The sequence below is a fragment of the Oncorhynchus mykiss genome, chromosome 3 (genome assembly GCF_013265735.2).
Source record: "Oncorhynchus mykiss isolate Arlee chromosome 3, USDA_OmykA_1.1, whole genome shotgun sequence".
NCBI classification, from domain to species: Eukaryota; Metazoa; Chordata; class Actinopteri; order Salmoniformes; family Salmonidae; genus Oncorhynchus; species Oncorhynchus mykiss.
Window position 1 is genome coordinate 73,272,454 of NC_048567.1, and position 16,021 is coordinate 73,288,474.

A 16,021-nucleotide genomic window follows, 5' to 3' on the forward strand; every position below is an offset into this window, starting at 1 on the left:
AGTGATTGTGCATAATTCGTCCAAATTAAATCCAACTTCATACATTTCACTTGTTTTTCATAGAATTACAAGAGAAAGGCAAGAGTACGTGATCTAAAATCTGGGTTTACACTGAAGTAAATGCATATTTAAATTAAATACATTAATGTACAGTACAAAATATACATATTTTTTAAATAAAATTAATAAAACTTTAAAATGACCATTCATAGACCATTCATAAACCTTAGAACCTGTTGTAATTTAGACATTAGCTAACATGAATGGTTTTATGGGTCGTACAGGACTGGCACTACATAGTGTAATAATTCCTGTACACATCAAAGGCAGATGTCTCTGTAGGAACATAGGCCTCTGTGATCAAAGGGTTTTCAATCTGCCATTTTGTTGTACCCCAGTAACAACACTATCTACCTCTGACCACATTCAGCTCTCAGAAAGGAGGGAGTGTTTTTTTTTGAAGGGCCTTTGAAATAGGTGAGGTGAAGGCGAGAGGAAGGTTAGGGCCACCAACAAAATCATCCTTTCATCCATGCCGTATCCTGAAAAGCCAGAGAGAGAGAGAGAGAGAGATGGAAGGAGGAAGAGAGAGAAAAAGAGAGAAAGAAAGAAAAGGTCAGGCGTGAGGGAGAGAGAAAGAAATATAAAGCTTACATGAGTGCAGATTGTTCCTGTAAAAGAGCAGATCCTGTGTGTTTGATGTGACCTGCAGTTGATTGACCTTATCCAGCTATTGTATTTACTGCAGGCAACATCCTCCCGCATCCATCCCCACCGGACCCCATTCCCATCTCTTCTATCTTCATTCCACTAACCAAACCATGTGCAAATCAATTCCGAAATCCAACTATCTTAGCGCTTTGACTTACACTGTCTGTTGGATTACAGCATCAATTTGCAGTTTGGAACACAAGTACTGGCATCATACACACATTTTTACATCGCTGTCTCTCTCGATCATTGTTCAGAGTGGTGTACTACGAATCTACTGTAAACAAATGATAGTGTTCAGAAACTATATTATTAGACCGCTTTTTATGAATAATGTTTTGTTGTTGCATTTGCGCTCAGGGATGATAGACGAGTTTCCCACTAGAAATGGCCAGTTAGAGGGGTGTTCAAGTGGATGTTTCCCAGTCGTATACCGTTTTAGCACTTGGTTATGGGCACAGAATGAAGAGGTAGAGTGTGTTGTCATCCCTTCATTCTCCCTTCATATTTTATTAACCAAATGTTCTTGTGTTTTAAAACTAGTAATATTCAAATACATATCACACAACACAAGTTAGTAATGAAAGGGTGTACAATTATTGTATTGATAAGCACACAAAAGCACACTAAAGAAAGAATATAGAAAGACTCAACTTCTATCTAATAGCCCATTTCACACCATAGCCTGATCAATTTGCAGGTTAACTTCTCTTCCATTTTGATTCCGGCAAAAATGTTCATGTGGCACTGACTCGCCCATGGATTGATGCTACAGCATTGTCTCAATGAAGATATTTACCTTCGTAACATGGATGAAGCCTGAGCTGGAATGTGAGTCTGACTGAAGCTCATTTTAGCAGCATAGGAGCACAGGAAATATACCAAGACAAACACAAAACCACAGTCATGGAAAACAACCAATTACTCAGTAAAGAGGTCCTCAACCAAGTGAATTGCCCAAAGGCCACCAATGCATCTGTAAGTTCGGAAGGACACCTGTTCCTACTTACAACAGCTGCCATGAGTGCAGAGGAAGCTGAAATAATTTAGAGCTTTGAAAATAGCTTAACAATATATATATATATTTAAAAACCAAATGAATGACAACAACAATACCTCAGCTCAGAAACAAACCTACCGTACCGTCATACATGTTAGGGGCTGTAGTCTTCTACTGGGGACAGGTCATACAGTGCCCTCGGAAAGTATTTAGACCCTTCCACCGTTTCCACGTTTTGATACGTTACAGTCTTATTCTAAAATTCATTAAATACAGTGCCTTGCGAAAGTATTCGGCCCCCTTGAACTTTGCGACCTTTTGCCACATTTCAGGCTTCAAACATAAAGATATAAAACTGTATTTTTTTGTGAAGAATCAACAACAAGTGGGACACAATCATGAAGTGGAACGACATTTATTGGATATTTCTAACTTTTTTAACAAATCAAAAACTGAAAAATTGGGCGTGCAAAATTATTCAGCCCCTTTACTTTCAGTGCAGCAAACTCTCTCCAAAAGTTCAGTGAGGATCTCTGAATGATCCAATGTTGACCTAAATGACTAATGATGATAAATACAATCCACCTGTGTGTAATCAAGTCTCCGTATAAATGCACCTGCACTGTGATTGTCTCAGAGGTCAGTTAAAAGCGCAGAGAGCATCATGAAAAACAAGGAACACACCAGACAGGTCCGAGATAGTGTTGTGAAGAAGTTTAAAGCCGTATTTGGATACAAAAAGATTTCCCAAGCTTTAAACATCCCAAGCAGCACTGTGCAAACGATAATATTGAAATGGAAGGAGTGTCAGACCACTGCAAATCTACCAAGACCTGGCCGTCCCTCTAAACTTTCAGCTCATACAAGGAGAAGACTGATCAGAGATGCAGCCAAGAGGCCCATGATCACTCTGGATGAACTGCAGAGATCTACAGCTGAGGTGGGAGACTCTGTCCATAGGACAACAATCAGTCGTATATTGCACAAATATGGCCTTTATGGAAGAGTGGCAAGAAGAAAGCCATTTCTTAAAGATATCCATAAAAAGTGTTGTTTAAAGTTTGCCACAAGCCACATGGGAGACACACCAAACATGTGGAAGAAGGTGCTCTGGTCAGATGAAACCAAAATTGAACTTTTTGGCAACAATGCAAAACGTTATGTTTGGCGTAAAAGCAACACAGCTGAACACACCATCCCCACTGTCAAACATGGTGGTGGCAGCATCATGGTTTGGGCCTGCTTTTCTTCAGCAGGGACAGGGAAGATGGTTAAAATTGATGGGAAGATGGATGGAGCCAAATACAGGACCATTCTGGAGGAAAACCTGATGGAGTCTGCAAAAGACCTGAGACTGGGACGGAGATTTGTCTTCCAACAAGACAATGATCCAAAACATAAAGCAAAATCTACAATGGAATGGTTCAAAAAATAAACATATCCAGGTGTTAGAATGGCCAAGTCAAAGTCCAGACCTGAATCCAATCGAGAATCTGTGGAAAGAACTGAAAACTGCTGTTCACAAATGGTCTCCATCCAACCTCACTGAGCTCGAGCTGTTTTGCAAGGAGGAATGGGAAAAAATGTCAGTCTCTCGATGTGCAAAACTGATAGAGACATACCCCAAGCAACTTACAGCTGTAATCGCAGCAAAAGGTGGCGCTACAAAGTATTAACTTAAGGGGGCTGAATAATTTTGCACGCCCAATTTTTCAGTTTTTGATTTGTTAAAAAAGTTTGAAATATCCAATAAATGTCGTTCCACTTCATGATTGTGTCCCACTTGTTGTTGATTCTTCACAAAAAAATACAGTTTTATATCTTTATGTTTGAAGCCTGAAATGTGGCAAAAGGTCGCAAAGTTCAAGGGGGCCGAATACTTTCGCAAGGCACTGTAGTTGATTAAATGAAACAATTTCCTCAGCAATCTATACACAATACCCTATAAAAACGAAGCTAAAACAGTTTTTAGAAATTTTTGCAAATGTATTAAAAACAAAGAACAGAAATACCTTATTAAACAAAGGTTCAGTTGAACAATTTTTAAAAAAAATATAGGTTAAATAAAATAAAAATTATGTTTTACTTCTTGGTTTTAATGTCTTCACTATTATTCTACAATGTAGAAAATAGTAAAAATAAAGAAAATCCCTTGAATGAGTAGGTGTTCTAAAACGATCGACCGGTAGTGTATTTAAATATCATAATATAAATGTATTGGTCAATTGTACAACCAAAATGTTACCTCCGCATTTAAATGATTTCTTATTTTACTTTTGATACTTAAGTATATTTTAGCAATTACATTTACTTTTGATACTTTTGATACTTAGGTATATTTAAAACCAAATACTTTTAGACTTTTACTCAAGTAGTATTTTACTGGGTGACTTTCACTTTTCTCATTTTCTATTAAGGTATCTTTACTTTTAGGTACTGTACTTTTTCCACCACTGCTGTGCACCCGGGGAGCTGTTGTTGTGGGGGGGTTAAGTGCCTTGCTCAAAGGCACAATGGCAGGCAATGTCATCTAGGAGTTGTCATTAAAGGGTTATGTCTACATCCATCTCAACACAGAGTCCCACAGTAGATCACAGGAATGAACTGAAAGTCAGAGTGGGGGGGGGGGGGGGGAAACACACACATTCCAAGGACGAGGAAGGAAATAAAAACATGACTCTCTCTCTCTCTCTCCGGCTAGTTCGTCTTTCTGGTATGTTACCATTAGTGCTGGAGAGAGGGCTCATTAATCAGATCGGTTAAATCTGGAACGGCTCATCTGTCTATTTGTGTGGTTAGTAATGAACCAGTAGACAGCTGCTAATGGCAGGATAACACCAAAGTGGAGCTTCACCAAAGGCCCTGCTCCCTCAGCCCTGTGCAGATTGAGCCGGGCATAATTCAAATGGATTAAATCGTTTTTTCCCTCGTTAATATGCACGCAAACCTCCTTAATAACAAAGAAAAAAAAGGGGTTTTAGAATTTTTTTGTACATTTATAAAAAATTATTCAGACCCTTTACTCAGTACTTTGTTGAAGCACCTTGCAGCTTCAGGTCTTCTTAGGTATAATGCTACAAGTTTGGAACACCTGTATATCTGACACACCTTGGCACACCATATCTTCTCTGCAGATCCTCTCAAGCTCTGTTAGATTTGATGGGGAGAGTTGCTGCGCAACTATTTTAAGGTCTCTCCACAGATGTTAGATCGGGTTCAAGTCCGGGCTCTGGCTGGGCCACTCAAGGACAATTAGAGACGTGTCCCGAAGCCACTCCTGCATTGTCTTGGCTGTGTGCTAAGGATCATTGTCCTGTTGGAAGGTGAACCTTCACCCCAGTCTGAGGTCCTGAGCACTCTGGAGCAGGTTTTCATCAAGGATCTCTCTGTACTTTGCTCCGTTCATCTTTGCCTCGATCCTGACTAGTCTCACAGTCCTTGCTTCTGAAAAACATCCACACAGCATGATGCTGCCACCACCATGCTTCACCATAGGGATGGAGCCAGGTTTCCTCCAGATGTGAAGCTTGGCATTAAGGCCAAAGAGTTCAATCTTGGTTTCATCAGACCAGAGAATATTGTTCCTCATGGTCTGAGAGTCTTTAGGGGCCTTTTGGCAAACTCCAAGCGGGCTGTCTTGTGCCTTTTACTGAGGAGTGATTTCCATCTGACCACTCTACCATAAAGGCCTAATTGGTGGAGTGCTGCAGAGATGGTTGTCCAACTCTGGAGCTCTGTCAGAGTGACCATAGGGTTCTTGGTCACCTCGCTGACCAAGGCCCTTCTCCCCTGATTGCTCAGTTTGGCCGGGTAGCCAACTCTAGGTGTCACAGATCCCTCTGGATCTTTCATTGCGAACACCTGGCCCCTATTACCACTGATTGTATTTGTATACAGTTGAAGTCGGAAGTTTACATACACTTGGAGGCATTAAAGCCCGTTTCTCAACCACTCCACAAATTTCTTGTTAACAAACTATAGTTTTGGCAAGTTGGTTAGGACATCTACTTTGTCCTACTTTATCCTTGACACATTTAATTTTTCCAACAATTGTTTACAGACAGATTATTTAACTTATAATTCACTGTATCACAATTCCAGTGGGTCAGAAGTTTACATACACTAAGTTGACTGTGCATTTAAAAAGCTTGGACAATTCCAGAAAATGATGTCATGGCTTTGGAAGCTTCTGATAGGCTATTTGACACTATTTGAGTCAATTGGAGGTGTACCTGTGGATGTATTTCAAGGCCTACCTTCAAACTCGGTGCCTCTTTGCTTGACTACATGGATAAGTCAAAAGAAATCAGCCAAGATCTCAGAAAAAAATTGTAGACCTCCACAAGTCTTCTTCATCCTTGGGAGCAATTTCCAAACGCCTGAAGGTACAACGTTAATCTGTACAAACAATAGTACTCAAGTATAAACACCATGGGACCACGCAGCCATCATACCGCATAGGAAGGAGACGCGAACTGTGTCCTAGAGATGAACGTACTTTGGTGCGAAAAGTGCAAATCAATCGCAGAACAACAGCAAAGGACCTTGTGACGATGCTGGAGGGAAAAAAAAGTATTTTATTTTAAAAATGTGAAATGTCAGAATAATAGCAGAGAGAATTATTAATTTCAGCTTTTATTTCTTTCATCACATTCCCAGTGGGTCAGAAGTTTACATACACTCAATTAGTATTTGATAGCATTGTCTTAAAGTTGTTTAACTTGGGTCAAAAGTTTTGTGTAGCCTTCCACAAGCTTCCCACAATAAGTTGGCAGAATTTTGGCCCATTCCTCCTGGCAGAGCTGGTGTAACTCAGTCAGGTTTGTAGGGCTCCTTGCTCGCACACACTTTTCAGTTCTACCCACACATTTTCTATAGGACTGAGGTCAGGGCTTTGTGATGGCCACTCCAATACCTTGACTTTGTTGTCCTTAAGCTATTTTGCCACAACTTTGGAAGTATGCTTGCGGTCATTGTCCTTTTGGAAGACACATTTGTGACCAAGCTTTAACTTCCTGACTGATGTCTGAGATGTTGCTTCAATATATCCACATACTTTTCCTCCCTCATGAAGCCATCTATTTTGTGAAGTGCACCAGTCCCTCATGCAGCAAAGCACCCCCACAACATGATGCTGCCACCCCCGTGCTTCACGGTTGGGATGGTGTTCCTCGGTTTGTAAGCCTCCCCCTTTTTCCTCCAAACATAACGATGATCGTTATGGTCAAACAGTCTATTTTTGTTTCATCAGACCAGAGGACATTTCTCCAAAAAGTACGATCTTTGTCCCCATGTGCAGTTGGAAATCGTAGTCTGGCTTTTTTATGTCGGTTTTGGAGCAGTGGCTTCTACCTTGCTGAATGGCCTTTCAGGTAATGTCGATATAGGACTCGTTTTACTGTGGATACAGATACTTTTATACCTGTTTCCTCCAGCATCTTCACAAGGTCCTTTGCTGTTGTTCTGCGATTGATTTGCACTTTTCGCACCAAAGTACATCCATCTCTCACAATAGATTGTGTAACATATGGCAGGATATGATAAGCAATGTATTGGTCTGGATTATTCTTGTATACAATTGATGTATCAGTGTGTGTTATTTAGTCATTAAGGGTGGATTGTTAATGGGATTGATCTGTTAATTGCATGATTAGAATATTCCACCCTGAAACCATATAATTGTATGGAATTGATTAGAATGTACAAAATTATAATCAATAAATGTGTAGTTCTAATCAGAATTATGGTAAAACAATGTAGCTAATGTTTATGTCTTCATGGTGTTTTAAACACAGACTGTCTGAGCTCGGTGCCGACCTGACTAGAGATTTGGGAGAGAACGGGGAGTACGTCTCAAGGACAAGGTCTCCCTAATCTCTGTCGGCTGGGCTGTGAGACAGTATGTGCGTAGGATACCTTCTGTTAGTGTGAATGTGTGTGCGTATGGTGGTGTGAATGGCTGTGCGTGAGAAGTCAGTATAAAATGAATTGTTTTGTATTCTTTACTTTAGAATGTTCCCGTGAATAAACCTTTTTGACTATTTTAGCTGGGCCTCCGTCTGTTTTGTCGCAGACTGAGTAGTATAATTGAATTGGGTTATGAACATTGAGAACATAATTCTCTTAACAGAGACAGAACGCGTCTCCTTCCTGAGTGGTATGATGGCTGCGTGGTCCCATGGTACGTGCGTACTATTGTTTGTACAGATGAACGTGGTACCTTCAGGTGTTTGGAAATTGCTCCCAAGGATGAACCAGATTTTTTTTCTGAAATTCAGCCATCTGTTGCATTGTGTTGTGTGACATAACTGCAAATGTTAGAGTTGCATTTTATTGTCCCTTGCACAAGGTGCACCTGTGTAATTATCATGTTGTTTAATCAGCTTCTTGATATGCTTCACCTATTAGGTGGAATGATTATCTTGGCGAAGGAGAAATGCTCACTAACAGGGATGTAAACAGATTTGAGCACAACATTTTAGAGACATTTATGGGATGTTTTATTTCAAAACAGGAAACATGTGACCAACACTTTACATGTTACATGTATATATTTTTTCAGTATATATACAGTACCATTCAAAGGTTTGGACACACCTACTCAATCCAGGTTTTTTCTTTATTTTTACTCCATTCTACATTGTAGAAAAAGTGAAGGGGTCTGAATACTTTCCGATTGCACTGTATTGCACCTCATCACTGTCAAACGCTCCCTAAAACACTTCTGTGAGCAGGCCTTTCTAATCGACCTGGCCCGGGTATCCTGGAAGGACATTGACCTCATCCCGTCAGTTGAGGATGCCTGGTCTTTCTTTAAAAGTAACTTCCTCACCATTTTAGATAAGCATGCTCCGTTCAAAAAATGCAGAACTAAGAACAGATATAGCCCCTGGTTCACTCCAGACCTGACTGCCCTCGACCAGCACAAAAACATCCTGTGGCGGACTGCACTAACATCGAACAGTCCCCGCGATATGCAACTGTTCAGGGAAGTCAGGAACCAATACACACAGTCAGTCAGGAAAGCTAAAGCCAACTTCTTCAGGCAGAAGTTTGCATCTTGTAGCTCCAACTCCAAAAAGTTCTGGGACACTGTGAAGTCCATGGAGAACAAGAGCACCTCCTCCCAGCTGCCCACTGCACTGAGGCTAGGTAACACGGTCACCACCGATAAATCCATGATTATCGAAAACTTCAACAAGCATTTCTCAACGGCTGGCCATGCCTTCCGCCTGGCTACTCCAACCTCGTCCAACAGCTCCCCCCCCCCCGCAGCTACTCGCCCAAGCCTCTCCAGGTTCTCCTTTACCCAAATCCAGATAGCAGATGTTCTGAAAGAGCTGCAAAACCTGGACCCGTACAAATCAGCTGGGCTTGACAATCTGGACCCTCTATTCCTGAAACTATCCGCCGCCATTGTCGCAACCCCTATTACCAGCCTGTTCAACCTCTCTTTCATATCGTCTGAGATCCCCAAGGATTGGAAAGCTGCCGCAGTCATCCCCCTCTTCAAAGGGGGCGACACCCTGGACCCAAACTGTTACAGACCAATATCCATCCTGCCCTGCCTATCTAAGGTCTTCGAAAGCCAAGTCAACAAACAGATCACTGACCATCTTGAATCCCACCGTACCTTCTCCGCTGTGCAATCTGGTTTCCGAGCCGGTCACGGGTGTACTTCAGCCACGCTCAAGGTACTAAACGATATCATAACCGCCATCGATAAAAGACAGTACTGTGCAGCCGTCTTCATAGACCTTGCCAAGGCTTTCGACTCTGTCAATCACCGTATTCTTATCGGCAGACTCAGTAGCCTCGGTTTTTCGGATGACTGCCTTGCCTGGTTCACCAATTACTTTGCAGACAGAGTTCAGTGTGTCAAATCGGAGGGCATGCTGTCCGGTCCTCTGGCAGTCTCTATGGGGGTGCCACAGGGTTCAATTCTCGGGCCGACTCTTTTCTCTGTATATATCAATGATGTTTCTCATGCTGCGGGCGATTCCCTGATCCACCTCTACGCAGACGACACCATTCTATATACTTCCGGCCCGTCCTTGGACACTGTGCTATCTAACCTCCAAACGAGCTTCAATGCCATACAGCACTCCTTCCGTGGCCTCCAACTGCTCTTAAACGCTAGTAAAACCAAATGCATGCTTTTCAACCGTTCGCTGCCTGCACCCGCACGCCTGACCAGCATCACCACCCTGGATGGTTCCGACCTTGAATATGTGGACATCTATAAGTACCTAGGTGTCTGGCTAGACTCTAAACTCTCCTTCCAGACCCATATCAAACATCTCCAATCGAAAATCAAATCAAGAGTCGGCTTTCTATTCCGCAACAAAGCCTCCTTCACTCACGCCGCCAAACTTACCCTAGTAAAACTGACTATCCTACCGATCCTCGACTTCGGCGATGTCATCTACAAAATTGCGTCCAACACTCTACTCAGCAAACTGGATGCAGTTTATCACAGTGCCATCCGTTTTGTCACTAAAGCACCTTATACCACCCACCACTGCGACTTGTATGCTCTAGTCGGCTGGCCCTCGCTACATATTCGTCGCCAGACCCACTGGCTCCAGGTCATCTACAAGTCCATGCTAGGTAAAGCTCCGCCTTATCTCAGTTCACTGGTTACGATGGCAACACCCATCCGTAGCACGCGCTCCAGCAGGTGTATCTCACTGATCATCCCTAAAGCCAACACCTCATTTGGCCGCCTTTCGTTCCAGTTCTCTGCTGCCTGTGATTGGAACGAATTGCAAAAATCGCTGAAGTTGGAGACTTTTATCTCCCTCACCAACTTCAAACATCTGCTATCTGAGCAGCTAACCGATCGCTGCAGCTGTACATAGTCTATTGGTAAATAGCCCACCCATTTTCACCTACCTCATCCCCATACTGTTTTTATTTATTTATTTTTCTGCTCTTTTGCACACCAATATCTCTATCTCTACCTTTACATAACCATCTGATCATTTATCACTCCAGTGTTAATCTGCATAATTGTAATTATTTGCCTACCTTCTCATGCCTTTTGCACACAATGTATATATAGACTCCCCTTTTTTCTACTGTGTTATTGACTTGTTAATTGTTTACTCCATGTGTAACTCTGTGTTGTCTGTTCACACTGCTATGCCTTATCTTGGCCAGGTCGCAGTTGCAAATGAGAACTTGTTCTCAACTAGCCTACCTGGTTAAATAAAGGTGAAATAAAAAAAAATAAAAAAATAAATAAAAAAAACACCATTACTAGCCTCTTCCTGTTAAGGCTAGGGCTGATTTGAAGGTTTTACTGCTTACCTACAAAGCATTGCATGGACTTGCTCCTACCTATCTTTCTGATTTGATCCTGCTGTACATACCTACACTTACGCTAAGGTCACAAGACTTAGGCCTCCTTATTGCCCCTAGAATTTCTAAGCAAACATCTGGGGGCAGGGCTTTCTCCTATAGAGCTCCCTTTTTATGTAATGGTCTGCCTACCCATGTGAGAGATGCAGACTCGGTCTCGACCTTTAAGTCTTTACTGAAGACTCATCTCTTCAGTAGGTCCTATGATTGAGTGTAGTCTGGCTCAGGGGTGCGAACGTGACTGGCAAGGCACTGGAGTGATGAACCCCTACTTGCTGCCTCTGCCTGGCCGGCTCCCCTCTCTCCCCTGGGATTCTCTTTATCTGACTCTATTACGGGGGCTGAGTCATTGGCTTACTAGTGCTCTTCCATGCTATCCCTAGGAGTGGTGCATCACTTGAGTGGGTTGAGTCACTGACTTGTCCGGTTTAGCTCCCCCTAGGTTTTAGCGGTTGAGGAGATCTTCGTGGGCTATACTCAGCCTTGTAGTAGTGAGTTGGTGGTCTGTTAATATCACTCTAGTGGTGTGGGGAATGTGTTTTAGCAAAGTGGGTTGTGTTATATCCTGCCTGGCTGGCCCTGTCTGGTTGGCACTGTCCGGGGGTATTGCCTGACAGTGTCCCCCCCCCATCTCATCCTCTAGTAGGAATATGTCTCTTGACTACCTGGCCTGATGACTCCTGGCGGTCCCCAGTCCACCTGGTCGTGCTGCTGATCCAGTTTCAACTGTTCTGCCTACAGCTATGGAACACTGACCTGTTCACCGGAAGTGCTACATTGTCCTGAACCTATTGTTTTCCACGCTCTCTCTCTCTCCCTTCCTCCCCTTCTCTCTCTCTACCGCACATGTTGACTCGACCTCTGAATCGCCGGCTATGAAAAGCCAATTTACATTTATTCCTGGCGTGCTGACCTGTTGGCAATCTATGAACGTTTGAACATCTTGGCCGTGTACTCTTATAATCTCCCCCCGGCACAGGCAGAAGAGAACTGATCACCCCTTAGACCCTGGTTCCTCTCTATGTTTCTTCCTAGGTTCCTGCCTTTCTAGGGAGTTTTTCCTAGCCACCGTGCTTCTACATCTGCATTGCTTGCTGTTTGGGGTTTTACGCTAGATTTCTGTATAAGCACTTTGTGACATCTGCTGATATAAAAAGGGCTTTATTAACAAGTGTGATTTGATGTGAATGACATGTTCAGTCAGCTGTTATCACAGATAAATAACATTAAAACACATTGAGGTCCGTTTATGATGCTCATAAAGGTGTACTATATCTCTGGGTATCATAAACGGATCTAATCTATTGGATGTTGACGCTGTCCTGTCACTGTATGAGCACATGAAGGCCACTTTATGATATGTTTCATGTCGTACAATAGGAGCATGACTCGCCAGCGAACACTGGTCTATGTATGTAACATTACAACTCCCACGTGGAATATAAAACACATTCTCTCTCACATTCATCTCAATCACAACAGCAAGAATGAATAGTAGAGAGGGTTAGGGGTTTATATCACACACTGTGCCATTTCCCCATTGTAATTGGGGGAAGGCGGATACCTAGTCAGTTGCACAACTGAAGGCATTCAACTGAAATGTGTCTTACGCATTTAACCCAACCCCTCTGAATCAGAGGAGTGCAGGAGCCTACCTTAATCATGTCCAAGGCACCCGGGGAGCAGTTGTTGTTTGGGGTTAACTGCATTGCGCAAGGGCAGAATGGCAGTTTTCCACATCGCTGGCCCAACACTCTTAACCCCTAGGCTCCTTGCAATGTAATGCAACGTACATCTAATCAATTCTAAACGAGCATGCCTAATGAGCACTAACAAGCAGACGGCTCAGCTTTGAGGAAAATGGAATGAAAACTGGATGAGACATTACTCACAGATATTCTAATGTGCAGGCATTAAGATATCTCCATTGGGAGATTGAGGGAGAAAGGGTCCCTTGGTTGTGAGATGTTAGGCTGAGGGTGCGATGAGTTGTTGTGTGACTCATCTTTTATGATGTTGATTATGTAGTTCTTATTTTGCTCAGCCCAGCTGCACATGGAACAAAGAACTGATTGAAAAGAATGAAATTGAAGGTTATTTAAATGTGTGTGTCAGTGAGGGATCTGTCTATGTGGGATGATGTGGCTGTCAGACGGTCAACTACTACAGCACTGCCTGCACGAAAAACCTTTTGCTCAGAGTAGGTTTTTTGTTAATCTCTGAAGAAATATGAGAGATCTCAATTTTGTATAATTTAGTGATCGCGTATATCTGTTTCTTCTAAGGCTCTTATGAAAAAGATAATTCATTATTGGATTGAGACTTACAGTACAGTCAAAAGTTTGGACATACCTACTCATTCCAGGATTTTTCTTAATTTATACTATTTTCTACATTGTAGAATAATAGTGAAGACATCACAACTATGACATAACACATGGAATCATGTAGTAACCAAAAAAGTGTTAATCAAATCAAAATATATAAAATAGTCACATCAAAGTAAAAAGCCTTGAATGAGTAGGTTCGTCCAAACTTTTGACTGATCTGTACATAAAAGATGGCGCCGGAGAACAAGGCTGACGTTTTACGTATTCCTGACCAATTGTGTTTTTTTGTTCGTTTCTTTACATTGTTTGTAACTTATTTTTTAAACGTATTTTGTACATAATGTTGCTGCTACCATCTCTTATGACCGAAGATAACTTCTGGACATCAGAATATGCATTACTCGCCATGGACTGGCAGCACCCTTTTTTTCTTTTTAACGAGTCCGATGAGCCCGACATGAATAATATACTGCTTTCCCGGAAAAAATGCCCAGATCCCCGTCATTTGCGTGAACAGAAGGCGAAGAAAAAGGGTCCAGGGGGCGGGCTGTCTTCTGAGAATTCATAGGTGATCGTATAAACCCCCACTTCCTTCCATTCTACCAGCAAACATGCAATCTTTGGAAAATAAAATCGATGACCTACACAGAATATTAAAATATCAACGGGACATTCAAAACTGTAATATCTTATGCTTCATGGAGTCGTGGCTGAAAGACGACATTATCAACATACAGCTGGCTGGTTATAGGCTTTATTGGCAGGATAGAACAGTGGCGTCTGGTAAGACAAGGGGCGGCGGACTATGTACACTGCTCAAAAAATTCAAAGGAACACTTAAACAACACAATGTAACTCCAAGTCAATCACACTTCTGTGAAATCAAACTGTCCACTTAGGAAGCAACACTGATTGACAATACATTTCACATGCTGTTGTGCAAATGGAATAGACAACAGGTGGAAATTATAGGCAATTAGCAAGACACCCCCAATAAAGGAGTGGTTCTGCAGGTGGGGACCACAGACCACTTCTCAGTTCCTATGCTTCCTGGCTGATGTTTTGGTCACTTTTGAATGCTGGCGGTGCTTTCACTCTAGTGGTAGCATGAGATGGAGACTACAACCCACACAAGTGGCTCAGGTAGTGCAGCTCATCCAGGATGGCACATCAATGCGAGCTGTGGCAAGAAGGTTTGCTGTGTCTGTCAGCGCTACCAGGAGACAGGCCAGTACATCAGGAGACGTGGAGGAGGCCGTAGGAGGGCAATAACCCAGCAGCAGGACCACTACCTCCACCTTTGTGCAAGGAGGAGCAGGAGGAGCACTGCCAGAGCCCTGCAAAATGACCTCCAGCAGGCCACAAATGTGCATGTGTCTGCTCAAACGGTCAGAAACGGACTCCATGAGGGTGGTAAGAGGGCCCGACGTCCACAGGTGGGGGTTGTGCTTACAGCCCAACACCGTGCAGGACGTTTGGCATTTGCCAGAGAACACCAAGATTGGCAAATTTGCCACTGGCGCCCTGTGCTCTTCACAGATGAAAGCAGGTTCACACTGAGCACATGTGACAGACGTGACAGAGTCTGGAGACGCCGTGGAGAACGTTCTGCTGCCTGCAACATCCTCCAGCATGACCAGTTTGGCTGTGGGTCAGTCATGGTGTGGGGTGGCGTTTATTTGTGCTCGCCAGAGGTGTGCTCGCCAGAGGTAGCCTGACTGCCATTAGATACCGAGATGAGATCCTCAGACCCCTTGTGAGACCATATGCTGGTGCGGTTGGCTCTGGGTTCCTCCTAATGCAAGACAATGCTAGACCTCATGTGGCTGGAGTGTGTCAGCAGTTCCTGCAAGAGGAAGGCATTGATGCTATGGATTGGCCCGCCCGTTCCCCAGACCTGAATCCAATTGAGCACATCTGGGACATCATGTCTCGCTCCATCCACCAACGCCACGTTGCACCACAGACTGTCCAGGAGTTGGCGAATGCTTTAGTCCAGGTCTGGGAGGAGATCCCTCGGGAGACCATCCGCCACCTCATCAGGAGCATGCCCAAGCGTTGTAAGGAGGTCATATAGACACGTGGAGGCCACACACACTACTGAGCCTCATTTTGACTTGTTTTAAGGACATTACATCAAAGTTGGATCAGCCTGTAGTGTGGTTTTCCACTTTAATTTTGAGTGTGACTCCAAATCCAGACCTCTATGGGTTGATAAATTTGATTTCCATTGATAATTTTTGTGTGACTTTGTTGTCAGCACTTTCAACTATGTAAAGAAAAAAGTATTTAATAAGAATATTTCATTCGGCCTCCCGGGTGGCACAGGGGTTAAGGGCGCTGTACTGCAGCGCCATCTGTGCCATCAGAGACTCTGGGTTCGTGCCCAGGCTCTGTCGTAACCGGCCGCGACCGGGAGGTCCATGGGGCGATGCACAATTGGCCTAGCGTCATCCGGGTTAGGGAGGGCTTGGTCGGTAAGGATGTCCTTGTCTCATCGTGCACCAGCGACTCCTGTGGCGGGCCGGGCGCAGTGCACGCTAACCAAGGTTGCACGGTGTTTCCTCCGACACATTGGTGCGGCTGGCTTCTGGGTTGGATGTGCGCTGTGTTAAGA